Here is a 16,315-nt window from a genome sequence, read left to right as displayed (position 1 = left end):
TAGTAGAGCAAGGTTTGATTGGAGCCAAAAGCTCACAGAATATCACACTCCTCCGAGTTAAAGGGAGTTAAAAATATGCACAAATGTTAAGAGAAATAGTTTGAGGACATCCGAAAGGAGGAACACAAAGTGGACACCACAAGTAACAGCAGGGAGATGAACAAGTATTTATTGAGTGCCCACTATGTGCTGGGCATTGCTCTAGGTGAGAGGAATGCAACAGTGGCCAAAAGAATGTTCCTGCTCCCATAAAAATTATATTGTAATAGGAGAAACAGATATAGACAAATATATGTTATGTATTAAAATATGTAGCCTATTTAAAATTAGAAAAGTGCTATGAGGCTATTTGAACCAAAATTAGGCCTACAAGAGGGAGCAGGCCATGCAGATAGATGGGGGTGAGGAACGACCAGCTTTATAAGGAAGGGAAAGAGAAATGCACCAGCTTTGAATCAGAAGCATGTGACAAGGAAGCTGATACGTTTGAAGAGAGTGAGTTGGTAAGAGACTGGCAAAAGACGTCACTAGAAAGATGGCAGTGGCATTGATCATGTAGAAGTGAGTAAGCCATGTAAGAATATGGGTGAGGTGTGTTAGAAATGCAAGACAAACTGTTGACATGTTATTTAATATGGCCTATAAATTAGCTCATTTAAGTATTATCAAAGACTCATTTATTCTCATAGAATCACAGATTATTAAAGATGGAAAGGACATTCACATTATCCATTATGGCCATAAATCTTATGCTTGATTCTTTCATGCAATGTCAAAACAACAGCATCCACAGTAATAACTTAAGTGTATAGTGAGTGCTTACATGTTAATCATTGTGCAAACAATGTTATACACGTTTTTCATTTTAGTATCAGAAACAGATGATAAAAATAAGTCTCACAGAATTAAAGTGGCATCACTTCCAGAGAACCATCCAGTTCTGTTTGAATAATGCCAAAGAGAGGAAGCTTACCACGTTAGGTCAGGGTTGACTATGAGCATGTGCAATTTCTCTTTGTGATGATATGAGTCATTTTGCTTTCTGTCTTTCCCATCTACCCCTCCTTTATTTTGTTTTGTGAACTTCTTGTGTGTGTGTGTGTGTGTGTGTGTGTGTGTGTGTGCATTTTCTTCTCCAAATAGGTGTGACTGGCATGGCCAGTAGGGTAGTTTGAGTAGCAAGAAGATTTCCACAATGAAATTAAGGAGATTGACAGTATCATAAAAGCCCTCACAAGGCCAATTTTAAATGTTCCAAGGTTAAATGTCAATTGCTATGTCATAAGCTCAGAAACCTCAGGACATGCATTGTTCAATCAGAGGTAGACTCACATTAACCAAGGTCACAGGTACTGAAGTACAAGATCAGCAAATCCATTTATTATTACCCAATAAGAATTATGAATGCTAAGGAGACTAGAAACTTGAGTTCTTCATCCAATGTGTTATTTTCTTGTGAGTATACAAAATATAAACCTAGTGTGTAATGAGAAGATTACATGAAACCTGAACAAAATAGTTAGATCATTTAAATTTCTACTGATACCAAGTTAAGACTCTTGATATCAATAATACAGGTAGGATGATGAGTCCTTAGGCTGACCAGCCCACCAGCCAGTGCTCAGATGAGCACTGTGAATGTTTCCCAAGTGTTTCTTCAGTGTTCATGGTTTTATGGTTGAATTACCTTCCTTATTTTTTTAAAAGTAGCACAACAATAAACAGAGATCCCATATGAACCATTTCTTACATGGCAATGCAGTAAAGATACCACAGTCTAGCAAGAGTAATTAAAAAACAGTTTTAGCCTTTACTTGTAGCTTTCAGTGAACATTAATGAGGATCCAATTCTTAACCCACAGCAGGAATGAACAAATGGAATTCCTCTTCAACTGTACTTCAGTTCTCTCACAAACTGCAGGTGCCTTGAGCTGCCCATTTTGTAATTACTTTGTGCTCTCTTCATGACACACCCCAAGGCATCCTGCTTGTAAGGAATTTGTGCTTTCCTTCTTCGCTAGCCTCCCCTACTCCCTGAGAGTGGCCATTTACATTTATAGTCTTACTCATCAGCTGTGCTAAGTTGCTGTTAGAGGTTTGGAAGAACTGGCAGCCACCATGTCTGTCTCCCTCTATCTGCAACAGTAAAGTTTACAGAGTGCCTTGTGAATGCATTTCTTCTCACCCTCAGACTGATTTTTTCAGGAGAAATTCTAATAGAGAATTCTCAAGGATGCTTTCTGGTCAATAAAATTCTCCATCTTGTGATATCTCTGTATAGTATCACAATAAGATACCTGAGGATCAGGCCATGGTCTGTTCAAGGTGATCTTGGTCATCTCTTCTCTGAACCATTATCAAGGGATAAAATAATCCAACTGTCTAAGGAAAATATTTTTTTCTTCATGTTTAAGTTCTTGAGTGACATTTTAAAGTAGCCCCTGGACCTTAGTACTTCATGATTATCCAGAGTTGGTTAATATTTTCACAACATTCATGTCCTTTTCTTGCTCAGGGTCCACCTTAGTTGTATCTCCATTAAAGCAGCAAAGAGAGTAACTTTAATTCATAACTGCATGAAATCTTTCTTGAAAGGACTAATGTAACCTGTAAGTGAGTTTTATAACATTTTTTAAAATTTACATCCTGACTAGCCATCTACCATCATGCTTTTGGCAAAACGGGAATGGTACCATTTTGGTATCACACAACTGGTTATTGGGAGACCACATACCTCCATAGGCAATGATTCACTCACTGGAACTATTTTCCTAGAAAATACTTGATGTACCAAGATTTTGGTACAAATTATGTCAAAGAGTGGCATTTGAGATTATTGAAAAGCTGTTATTTGACCTCACTGTTGAGGACTTCTGGATTTCTGAGCTCTCTTCTCATCTAGTCCATATTTGATGTCACATTATTTAAGCCCTCAAACTACTTTTTATGATATCAATAACAAACAGCTTTGACTAATATAACACATTTGCTGTTGTTTTTCTCTCCTTTCTTATTCCTGACCTTCGACTTCAACTTCTTTTAATCACCTGCTATTGCTAAATGATACTTAATACAAAACGCTATTCTTCCAGCTTTACATTTTTATCTCCAACTTCAGTGCTTTGTCAAATGCTACCTCTGTTTATGCTGCCTTTCAACCACCTTTTGTGTATATGAACCTAGCTTAGCCCCCAGAGACCTTGGGCTCTGTGTAAAACTCTATGGTCAATCACCCACCAAATTATGCCTGGTAACACCAAGCAGATATAGAAGGAAATTTTAATGAGAAGTACATTTGTTTATGTAAATAAGAACATTTTTATCATATAAATTGTTTACACAATTGGACATTTAGCCAACTCATAACTAAGAAAAAAAAGGATTATTGTTTGTGGCCCACAGAATGAAATAAAAATCATGCCTATTACATTTAGCTCCCAAAGTTCTTTCATCTGTCCTTGAACTGGTTGTAATTCCAGTGAAACTTCAGAATTTGTAGGGTCATCAGACATCATCTTCATAACTAATCAAATTCTTTGCTTATATATAAAGTTCCACTTAAAAATTCCCAACAAACAAATGTCTGTTTTTTTTTTTCTAGACACTTCTCATGTAGCTGTGATCTCTGAAGAGCCAATTTTGCACTCAGGACAATTATAATCATGTTAATATAGATAGTAATTTAAAATAATGATTGCTAGAGAAATGGTTTTCATCTCACATAATTCCCACTTAACTAATATACATTATTCTCATTGTACAATGTAGGCATCAGAGGGGCTGGAGAGAAATTTCAGAAGTCTGGACATGAAATATGAGTCTTAGGAAAGGTAAGATAGCATTCATTATTTAAAACCAGTAGCCTTAGACAATACCCCAAACTGCCTATTACATAGGTAGCCAAAAATATCAGTTCATATGAGTAATCGATATTTTTGCCATTAGCCCTAATTGTGATCCAAATTGGCCTGTCAGTTCTAAGCCCTGAATTACTATCCTAACATCACGGAATTCTTTGGCAAACTAGAAATAACCAGATATGATTATTCTTTTCCAAAATAAAAGGGTTTCCAATAGTGGAGTAATGGATTCCAGCTAGAAAGATAGAATACAACTGTCAAAGACAAGAGTATGACAATGTCATGATAACTGAGATGCTCCTATATACATACACACATGTGTGTGCCTACACACATGCAATTTCCCCATAGGTAAAACATATTTTGTCAAAGCCAGTTTTGGCATTACAAAAGTTCAGTTTGAAGCGCACACAGAAAGGGGAGAAGCTGCTTTAACAATGTGAGCCTGCTCCCTGAGGGAAATGGGGCCGTGGTTAAGGCTTTCACTTCTTTCTCTTCCTTGGGAAAGGGCCTGTTCCCTGACTTCTAAATGGCTAGATGAATCCTGGGGTATAGGTATGGAGGCCTACGATCCAGCTGTTGTATGGTCTCTGGGCTGTCTTGCAGAGAAATTATGACCTACAACTTCAGAGGAATGATGTGAGCTCACCTCAAGATTTGCATAAACTGAGCATTAGCAAGTCCTAATATTTAAAGTGGGATAACTAAGTAAAAATTCTCTCCAAGCTGTCTGACAGCCTTATGAATATGCAGATAGGAAACCAAAGACTGACTTCCAGTTGTCTGTAGTAAATACATCCGCAGAAATGTGCCGCCAAAGCGGAGGATTTAAGTCCATGCAGTGTTTTCTTCTAAGTACAACACTTAGAGGCAAGTTTTATTATAATGCACTGAATCTATTGAGCATTCAAATCAGCTGATAGCATTTTTAAATCACAGTTATTTTGGCATTTCTTATTGAAAGCAATAGAAGAGCACCCAGAAGTAATAAATTTGTTTGTGAAAAGCAGCCTCGCTTGTGGTGGTTGTACATTGTTGTAACTAGGACAAAATTATGCAATAAATTTACAGATGTATTGCCTTTATTGTCAGCAATGGCCAGCAATTTTCTGTTTATTTTAAGCATGTTTAGACATAGAATTGCTTATGTTTTAATCATCACTGCATGGGCATATACTTTAACCAAACTCTTCCTACTACAAGAACAGGCTCAGGCTATTTTAATGGATGACATGCCTTCACAAACCTTGGATTTGCAGCAGGTACTTAGTTCAAAAATATTTTGACAAATTCCAAGAAATCATTAGTTTTAAATGCACAATTCTGTGTGAATATCTCTCACTATTGCTCTCTACTCCCTAAGTGTATGTGGTGAAAGGGAGGGAAGAGGTGTCTCAGTTACTCCTGACAAAGTTGATTGGACATTTATATAAAATATGTATTTTTTATTTATTAGGGGTGCATGGGAAGCTAATTCTATGGTGTCCTTAGACTCAAGTTTAATAAGTTTGTCTATCACATCTGTAATCATCTTTTTGTTCAAGAAGAATTTAATTCCCTATCTTTTCACTCAATGCTGGGATAGCTAAGTAATTATACTTTATTTGTTCTGCAATTTGAGTAAACCATGAGGAATTTTCCTTCCTCTACATTTAAAATGTGAAACAAATTTGAAGATTTAATATGAAATAAAAGAAGAAATCTGTTTCTACGGGAATAAAACAAGAATAGAGTTTGCACATACTTTTAGTCACAGGAAAAAGTGAGTACTTGAGCAGCTGAGCACTGTGTTTATACAAGAGAAAAAGAAAAAAAAAAATAATAAAGAGAACAGATGCCTGAATTCACAGGAGCCCTTGTGGCTAGCACAGTTGAGGCCAGCCCTATTTTATAGCGATTTAATTCCTGAAGTGAGGATGCTATAGAACATAGCCAGGGGACAGGGTTAACAAGACAGACTAGAATCATTTCCTTGATGGAAATTTAAAAGTTCCCTCCTCCCACTCCTCAACTTTCACCTCTGTGTCTTTTTCCTCTCCAGGATGCGGCAACATTGGTAACAACTCAAGCAAGTGATAGAACGGTAGCTCAGTGTGAGCAAAAAATAAGTGGCAGTCCAGACGGGAAGCCATTTCCCTAACTGGGTACTCCAGTCTTCCATTACTGGCTTGAGAAATAATCTGTGATTGCATCTCCAAGGCTACAGAAGTCGCAAACTGTGCTTAGTACACAGTTCTGCTGCCTGGTAATCAGCCACATCTCAGCCAACGATGATTAACCTGGATTATCACATCTCTTCATCAAGAAATGTGACCCTATCCTTACCTCTCTCTACCCAACTCCCAACCTGAGCCATCTCTAGTGTCTCCATCTTCATTGGTGATTTTATTACCCCATCCTGTCACCCAAGATGGAAACCTTAAGAATCTTCCTTTGTGCATGCCTCTTGCTCACGCCACCCTACCTGCATATTTCATTTCCAATTGATTCTGCTTCCTAAACAATCTTGAATATGTTTCAGTTTCTCTGTGTTGCTCCCTCTTTCCTTCTAAATCTCCATACACAGTTTTTTCTCCCCTTGGAGCCCCCACTTCATCCCTGTGCCCTATGCCTGCTACATACCTCCCCACACAAGCTCCTCACATGCTCTCACATTCAGGCAACGCTTCTCTTCCTTCAGACCCAAGTTTAAGATGACACTTGCTCCACGAAGTGCAGAGGTTAAGTCAGGAGCTAGACTAACTGGCTCCACAGTTTGCACCTTCATTTACTATCTATGGTGTGTCCTATAACACAGTTTTGACCTCTCTTTGCCTTAATTTCCTTTTGTTTAAAATGGGGATAATAAGAACAGCAACATTAATGAATTGTTATGAATGTTAATGAGCCTGTTCCTTCCTACTCAATAAGTGGTCCCCAGACCAGTACCAGTGGTACCAACTGGAAGCTTATGGAAATGCAAATGCAGAATGATGGACCCACCCCTGTATTTGCTGTACCAGAATCTGCATTTAAACAAGATTCTCAGGTGATACATACACATGTTAAAGTTAAAAGAGGAGTAAACTAATGAATGTGAGGATTTTAGTTCAAAGCCTGGTATAATTTAATATATGATTATCATTATCATTTTCGCTATTTTTATCCCCAGTTCCTAACCTATCCTGTGTATCTTTTTTTTTTTTTTTTTTTTGAGTCGAACTCTTGCTCTGTCGCCCAGACTGAAGTACAATGGTGCAACTCGGCTCACTGCAACCTCCACCTCTGTCTCAAGTGATTCTCCAGCTTCAGCCTCCCAACTAGTTGAGACTATAGGTGCCCAGCTAATTTTCATATTTTTAGTAGAAACGGGGTTTCGCCATGTTGGCCAGGCTAGTCTCGATCTCCTGACCTCAAGTGATCTGTCCGCCTTGACCTACCAAAGTGCTGGGATTAGAGGAGTAAGCCACTGCTCCTGGCCCTATGTTTCCTATTGTACTCTTTTATCAGCCCTGTACTTGTAATTTTATTGTATACATAACATACTACAGTAAGTGTTTAAACCTGTTTCTGCCATTAGGCTATATGCCCTGTGTCAGTGTTAATCTTTTTGACTTCCATGTTTCTAGAACCTAAAGTAGGGCCTGGTAAATACTAAGTGCCTGAGAAATCTTAGTCAAATGAATAAATAAGTCCCCCATTGGGGCTCTTCTAGTCTCACTGACAGGACCCTGATCCAAATTAACTTTTTTTTTTTTTTTTTTTTGCATAGGCTATGTAAATACCTGCTTAGCCAAATTTCTGCTTTAATTTTCTGACTACCTCAGTCTATTCTGGTTAGTTCCATTCATGAAGGGATAGGGAACTAGACATTTTTCCCCCTATTTGGATACTTGAGCATCATAGTCCCATCAGCTTCAGCAATGCTGGGAGACAGGGGAAGTATCTTACATAACAGAGGCAAGTTACGCTGCTAGAAGAAAATGGGAGAAACTTACCCTTTGACTTTACCTACGTGGGTGATAAGTATATTATTCTAGGGGCTATGGACTGAGTTCCGAAGAATGGATGAGAATCAAAGCATCCATGCTCATCAGAGACTGCTGAGACAAATAAGGGAGTGAATCTAAGAAAAGTAAGCATGATGCTACCAGTACAGAGTTGAGCAGAGTGAAAGATCTGTTCAAAATGTTCACCGTGATTCCAGGAACCTAGAAGGCTGCAGGCTGTACCTGCTACCAACAGTTCCATAAGCTTTCTGACTGCTCAAGCAGCTAAATTAGAAGTGATGACCAAGAGATGGTGTGCTGCAAATTCACTATCATCAAGTGCAATCAGCCTTGTAGGATGGTGACTCCACCTCCCACCAGGGTTTTTTGTAGGATGTAGGGAGAAGGAGCAAGTGGGAGGGAAAGTAAGCCACACACCCATCTGTCAACCGGGGCTCACTACTGGATGCTTCTTCTGAGTTCCCAGGACTGACAGCAATGAAGGCTAATAGGATAGAAATAGGATTGAAAATTTACCCTCAAATTAGTTGTCATTAAAACGGATTGTATCACCAATCACTGGATGAGCTAGTTATCTTAATGAATGCCTATTATTATAGGAAACACTAAGATTATTTTCTATTCTTTCCTCCCTCTAACCTATACTTCTTGCCCTAGAATGTGGAAGAGTAGGGAATTAACTAAAGTGATTACAATTATTTTTTTTAAAATCAGAAATATCTCTTGTTTGTACATTGCTCTGTTGAGGGTCTTCATTCCAATCTATAATACAATTATGAAAGGAAGTGAATGGAAGATCAGTTCCTTTTCCCAAATTAATCTAACATCTTTTTGCTGCCTTCTGACTGTTGGAAATAGATTAGATTTTCATAATGCATGCCATTTATAGTATTGTAGGGGAAGGTTTGGGGGATCTTTTCTCTAATATTTTTATCAGAAGGTGATTGGATTCTTCATGAGTCTTGATACACTCTTTGATTCCTACTTTCCCTCTTGCATAGATCTGATAAACTCATATTGCCTCTTAATCACAATCCATGATATTAATAACTCTTTCGCCTTGAAGCACTACCCTACTCATCACTACATCTAATCCTCACCACTGCTCTTTAGGATTGTTATTTCAACTCCACTTTATTAAAGGGAATTGGGCTTCAGAAAATTCTAGAAAGTTTCCCCAGCTAAACTATACAACCAAGAAAACTAGAAGCCAGCTTTGGACACTTGGGGAAATCATGTCACATAGATAACGCTGAAAAATGAAATGCAATTGTGACTGACATGATGTCCAGGAATGCCATGTGTATACAAGGGAACAGGTTCTCTAGGCTTGTTGCATCATTCAGCGCCATAAATTTGATGGCACCAGGAGAAACTGATGATGCCACGTGAAGTCTATATGGTAGATTCTTTAATTTTTTTTTCTCACCAACCAATCAGGCACAGAGTGCAGAGAAGACTTCCAAGGCCCTGGAGGATTGGGAGTGCACAAAAGAGAAGGCAGCCTGGACTTTAGATTTCCCACTTAAAGAAGAGCTCCCCAGGATATTCCCTACCACGTGCATCTTCACTGGATTTTGAGTGAGTCAGGATATATATATATACATGTTTTATTAAACCACTGAGATTTTAGGGTTATTTATTACAGAAGTCAGAAAACTTATGCTGAACATTGAACCAAAAGTAATTATATCTATGCATTACTCTCACAGGAGAGAATTCTAGTTTTCTCTCTTGTTTAAGTTGTTAGTCTTTGATTTATTGCAATGTTTTTCCTGCTATACAGAATGAGATAATAAACTCTGAATGATAATTTATTGAGTCCAAATAGTGCTTGTGATTTGTCTTTTCTTCCCATTCAAAAAATCCATTTGAGTAAAGGATGACAGAAAAACATTTCTCTGGTTGCAGGGAAAAGTACGTAATTTAGTTGTGCTTAAATAGGGAGGTGAATCTAGGGTTTTTCCAAGCCTGGAAAATGGAACAGAAATTTAGCAGATAGGTATGGCACTGATAGATGAGGCATAAATACCAAAGGCTGAAATTAATTATGTCTAAGAGATGTTCCTGAAAAGCTGTTAATCCACTGTTTTTCACCCGTTGTCAGAGCAACCACTAGAGATGAGTGGGCTCTCAATAATAATCAGAGTCAGGTCATGAGCTCTTAAAATTAACAAACGTAAAATCTCCAAATGGAAAGAAAGAAAGAAAGAAAGAAAGAAAGAAAGAAAGAAAGAAAGAAAGAAAGAAAGAAAGAAAGAAAGGAAGGAAGGAAGGAAGGAAGGAAGGAAAGAAAACAACTCTTAGGTGCTGAAGCCAATAAGAGGCTTCAGTGAAAAGACCAGGTCTCAGTGACAGAAGGCAGCTGGCAATGTGTCATTTGATGTGAGCCCAGGTAATTTCTTTTTTCTTAGGAGCCATGCTGGACAAGAACTCTGTTGTAAATTTGATGTCCCACCTGCCATGGAAGTTGCACTGTGGTCTTGTGATCATGAAAACTAGCTTTAATAGCTTCATTAAAAATAAATATGTCTGGTCAGGTGCGGTGGCTGACACCTGTAATCTCAGCACTTTGGGAGGCCGAGGTGGGTGGATCATTTGAGGTCAGGAGTTATAGACCAGCCTGGCCAACATGGTGAAACCCTATCTCTACTAAAGATAGACAAAAATTAGCCTTTCGTGGTAGCACATGTATGTAATCTCAGCTATTTGGGAGGCTGAGGCAGGAGAATCACTTGACCAGGAAAGCAGAGGTTGCAGTGAGCTGAGATTGTGCCACTGCCCTCCAGCCTGGGCTACAGAGCAAGGCTCCATCTCAAAAAAAAAAAAAAAAAGATAAAGAAAGAAAATAATAGTAATAAATATGTCTAACCAGACCCTAAATATCTCTTTTTTAAATTATGATTTTTAAAGCTAAAGGATTTTGGTAGAGTAACCAACAAGAAACAAGGCCAGAAATAGAGGGTAGATAGAGGAATAGAGGAAACACAGAGAGAAAAGCAAAGCTTTTAGGAGAAAGGGGTGTTCAAAAATCTAGTGCAATAGGAGCACTGCAGTCCAATGAAGAACGTAAGAGGGCAGTATTGCAGAAATGGATGAAACAAATGGGAAGCCCACTTGCAGAGATATTCAGCCACATTCTTCTTAGAAAATATCATTAAAAAAAAAAAAAGAAAATACCATTAAGTAACATCTATTTAAAGAAAATTTACATGAAAGATCTGAGTATTATCACTTTAAACTTATATATAAACATGGATGAAAAGAATTTTCACAATGTCATGTAATGCAGTCTGGTGATTACATTCATGACAATTAGACTACAAAGGCATTATCTGTATTGGATTATTGTTACAATTAATATATATGCATATAACATATATGTTATACATTATTCAATATGAATCATATATGGTATATCTATAATAATAAAAATAAGCATGTCTATAATATATACCTATATTTTATAAGAGCTATAATATAAATATTTGTAATATATAATGTGTGTGTATGTATAATTTTGATATATCGATAATATAAATATATCACATATATTTTATATGTTATATATAATAATATGTTGATCTAATTATACAATAGGTATATTATATTTTCATATATTAATATATGATATGTATGACATCTTACATGTAATATGTAAAATTGTATAATACATAATATATTTATATATTAATATTATACATAATATATATTACATATTACATTATACATAACATATGTATAAAATATTATACCTATTATCTAATTAGATCAATATAATTATATATAACAAAATATAATACACATGTATTTAACATTTTTATATATTGTATAATGTATAATACATGTATTATATATAATACATACTCTAGCTACATGTAATAGTCCTCAATTTCTCAGAAAAAATTTTTGTTATATATATTTCATTGCATTTTAGATTTTGGGGTACATGTGAAGAACATACAAGATTGTTGCGTAGGTACATACATGGCAATGAGGTTTGCTGCCTTCCTCCCCATCACCTATATCTGGCATTTCTCCCCATGTTATCCCTCCCCAACTCCCCACTCCCCACTGTCCTCCCCCATGTCCCCTTCACAGACCCCAGTGTGTGATGCTTTAACCACTACACGGAGGTCCACTTGAAGAATAGTTAAGTTCTCACTAAACATTGTCCATAGGTTCTTGGAAACTGTGGATTTAGCCAAAACAATAGATAATAAAACTAATTTACCATAGACTAATTAACATAAACCACAGCTAAGTTCCGGTGGTATATCTCTGGTCACAAAACATCATGAAACTTCTAAATAAAAACCCTAAACCCTCCTAATATTAAAGGTTGAAAGAAATATGAGCTACACTTACATTTAACATAGATTAATCAAAATGAATAAGATAATGATTTACCTAATTTTTTATGAACTAGTGAGTGAAGACAGTTGCAGTGTAGTAGGTTAAATTGAGGAATAAATGTTTACAAACAGAGATCATAAGAAGCACCTGCTACCACCACAGTTAAAAAACAATCACAAATAGGATGGGCTTGCTGAGCGCTATCCTGATGCATTATTTATTGTCATGCATTTTTATGATTATCATAGACTTGATGAATTTGCATTTGACAATCATTTGTATTCATTCACTTATTAATTTTCCAACCCACTTATTTCAGTTCAGGGTGGCAGTTAGCCTGAGCCTATCCTGGGAGTTCAGGGCACCGGGCAGGAGCCGGCCCAGGACAGGATGCCATCCCATCACAGGATACACACACACACACACACACACACACACACACACACTCTCAGGCTGGGACATATAGATGCACCCATTCACCTCATACACACAGCTTTCAGATGTGTGAGGAAATCTGAGTACCCAGAGAAAACCCACGCAGACATGAGAAGGTGCAAACTCCACACAGATAGCAGCCCTGAATAAGAAGCAATTCTTTTTTCATCAATCTTATAAGGAAACAACATTGCATAACATGTTTTTTTTTGAGTACCTGCTGTACAGTCAACTGCATTCTTTAATATGTGTAATTTGGTAAGATTCGAAATATGTCTATTTATAAAATTGTTAACCACAATGAAGATAACAGACTTTCCCATCACCGCTAAACGTTCCTTTATGCACTTTGTAATCTACCATTTCCTCCACCCCCATTTCCAAAGAACCACTTCTACTTTCACTGCAGACTAGTTTGCATTTTATAGAAGTATTCATTGTTTCTTACTTTTTTTTTTGTCTTGCCTCTTTCATTTATGATAATAATTTTAAGACTAATTCAAGGTGTCAGCTGACCTGGATTCTTATGTGGAGCTCTGAGGGATAATCTACTTCCATGCTTATTAAGGTTGGCAGAATTGGGTTCCTCCCAGCCATAGGACGGAGATTCCCCTGTCTGCCAGAGGTGCATTGTTCTCAGGTTCTAAAGACCATTCACATTCCTCGGCTCATAAACCACTTTATCCAGATTCAAAGCCAGCAATGGAATGAGAAGTCAGATCTCTCTGACCTCATCCACCCTGCCTGTCCCTCTGCATTTCTCTTATGCTTGTAGGCAAAGAAAGTTTTCAGTTTTTAAAGACACATGTGATTAGACTGGATCGACCCAGATAATCCAGGGTAGTCTATTTATTTTACAGTTTATAACCTTCGTGTGAAATCCCTTTGTCAATCCTATGTAACATTCACAAATTCCAAGCGATAGGGGGCAAATATTTTGGGGAGGCCATTCTCCTGCCTATCACATCTTCCTTCACTTTGCTTCAGTCTCAATAGAATTCTCATCTTCATTAGACTAGATCTGCCCCAATAAAGTTGAAATCTCTCCCTCCTTCTCCTTTGGGAATTCCACTGTGCCATCTGGTTTTTCTGGTGAGATATTATCAATATGTCCCCATTGACTAGAAATTTTCCCTGAATGACATCGACAGTCTCTTGCCTTAAATGAACATGGCTATCATCTGAGTAAACTGCTGCTTCTGGTATGTTCTTAAAAGAGTCAATTTATTTATTTATTTATTTATTTATTTTTTTTTTTGAGACGGAGTTTCGCTCATGTTGCCCAGGCTGGAGTGCAATGGCGCGATCTCGGCTCACTGCAGCCTCCGCCTCCTGGGTTCAGGCAATTCTCCTGCCTCAGCCTCCTGAGTAGCTGGGATTACAGGCACGCGCCACCATGCCCAGCTAATTTTTTGTATTTTTAGTAGAGACGGGGTTTCACCGTGTTGACCAGGATGGTCTCGATCTCTTGACCTCGTGATCCACCCGCCTCGGCCTCCCAAAGTGCTGGGATTACAGGCTTGAGCCACCGCGCCCGGCTAGAGTCAATTTATTTTTACCCACTCGGAAGCGCTCCTGGCCAAAATGTAATGTCAGGCTACCTAGATTCATATTGCCAGTTACAAGCCACTTTCTCTCCCTTTCTTTTTCTTACAGCATTTGAAGCCCATAATATAAACCACACATGCACTATCTGCTTTTTAAAATTATCTACCATTATCTTGATCACTTTTATTCATTAATTGAAGATACCAGCACCTGAATTATGACCATCTCTTCATTATTATTTCTATCATAAAAATTAGATATCCACACAGATAAACCACCCAACATATTGGACTCTCAGTCTTGAACTCCTGTCTCTTCATGATCTTGTCATACACCCTCTTTCAACTCTTCAACTCCCAAATCGATTGCTTTTTTCCCCTTCCTTCCTTCCTGCCTTCCTCTTTCTCTCTTTCTTTCCTCCTTTCTTGTTTTGTGAGGTGCTGTGATCTTGGCTAACTGATACCTCTGCCACCCAGGCTGAAGTCATTCTCGTGCCCCAGCCTTCTGAGTAGCTGGGATTACAGGTGTCCACCAGCATGCCTACCTAATTTTTTGGTATTTTTGGTGGACATGGGTTTTCCATGTTGGCTAGACTGGTCAAACTCCTGACTTCAGGTGATCATCCTACCTAAGCTTCCCAAAGTGCTGAGATTACAGGCTTGAGCCATCGGTCCTGGCCCTGAATTGTATGCTTTTTACGTTAGCAATAAGTGTACTATGCTCAATGTCAAGCATCCCTCTTGACCACCAGCTTGTATCTCTCCATTTTACTCCTTGTGTTATCCCAATCCAGCTATCACTGACCCTGATGACATCTATAATGCATGAGCCCCTCTTCTGTTCAACTGATGATCAACGTCCGATTTTCTTTACCTAGCTTCCATGTTCTGTTATTCCTTCCATATGCCTCACCGTCACAACTCCACTTCCCACCATGGTGCTCATCTGGTAAAATCCTAATCATGATTCAATCTCTCCATTCTCAGCCTATACTTGAAGCAGAGAAAAATTTTGCAAGACACTGATACTTGCTGCTGATTTAAAAGAGATGTAAGTGCTCCCAAGCAATTAAATACCTTTTTATATTCAGTTTATTTTCTGTCACTGAAGTGACTGCAACTCATCTCTCTCTAAAATTCAACAGCCTCTCCTCTTCCACAATCTAAGTACTCACAATGATTTTTGTTTTACTGAGAAAATAGAAGCATATAGAAGAAAACCTTTTCATATACCTCCTAAGAAATCTACCAAAATACATACTTCTGTACCAAAAATTTTGTTTTCCATCATGTTATAATGTATAAACTATGCTTGCTTTAATCTAGGTCTAACATCTTTCCCTGTATTGAAACTACTCCCACTTTTTAAAGGTCCAGTTTTTTGCAGTTATTTTTTTTCTTTTATTCAACATCAATTATTTTTCTGTTCCTCTCTACTGGATAATACTCATCAGTACATCAGCATACCACTGTATATTTAAACATATGTGTTCCTCTTTAAACCATATTTAACTGTTTCATTTTACTACCCTTCCCAGTGAAACTTCTTAAAAGAGTTCTTTGCATCTGCTGTATCTAATTTATTTTCTCTCATTGTAACTTGAAACCTTCTAATCAGGTTTTGGTCCCTGATTTCACTCCCCAATCAGCATCAAAAAAGTCATAAGTTATATAGGCATTGAAAAATTCATAATAATTTTAAAGTTTACATCTTGGTTAGTCTGCGTCATTTGACGTAGCTGTTCAGCTTATGCTTCCTGAAAAAAAATGTCCACAGCTTGGCTTCTGGAGCATCGTACTCTTTTTATTTCTCTTAATTCATGAACACATTGTTCTCAGACTTATTGGACAGCCTTCCTCTTCATCTCAGCCTCTAAATGTTTGAGTGTCCCAGGGTTAACTTCTCAGCTCTCTTTATTTCTCTGTCTACATTCATTTATTAAGTGATCTCATTCAGCCTGATGGTCATAAGTATCCATCTGCCTGAGGAAGGTTTAAAACTGTGTAATTCTATCCATCCTGCTTCCCTGAATTCAATGTTCTTTTGTACAACCACCTATTCAACAATTCAACCGAGAAGTAAAATAAACAACTTAAATGTTTAGGTTTAAAAATGAACTCTTGTTTC

The sequence above is a fragment of the Sapajus apella genome, unplaced genomic scaffold (assembly GCF_009761245.1).
Source record: "Sapajus apella isolate SASKATOON/1434 unplaced genomic scaffold, GSC_monkey_1.0 scaffold21, whole genome shotgun sequence".
Classification (NCBI taxonomy): Eukaryota; Metazoa; Chordata; class Mammalia; order Primates; family Cebidae; genus Sapajus; species Sapajus apella.
The sequence above is the reverse complement of the archived record's forward strand: the minus strand, read 5'-3'. Positions refer to the sequence as shown.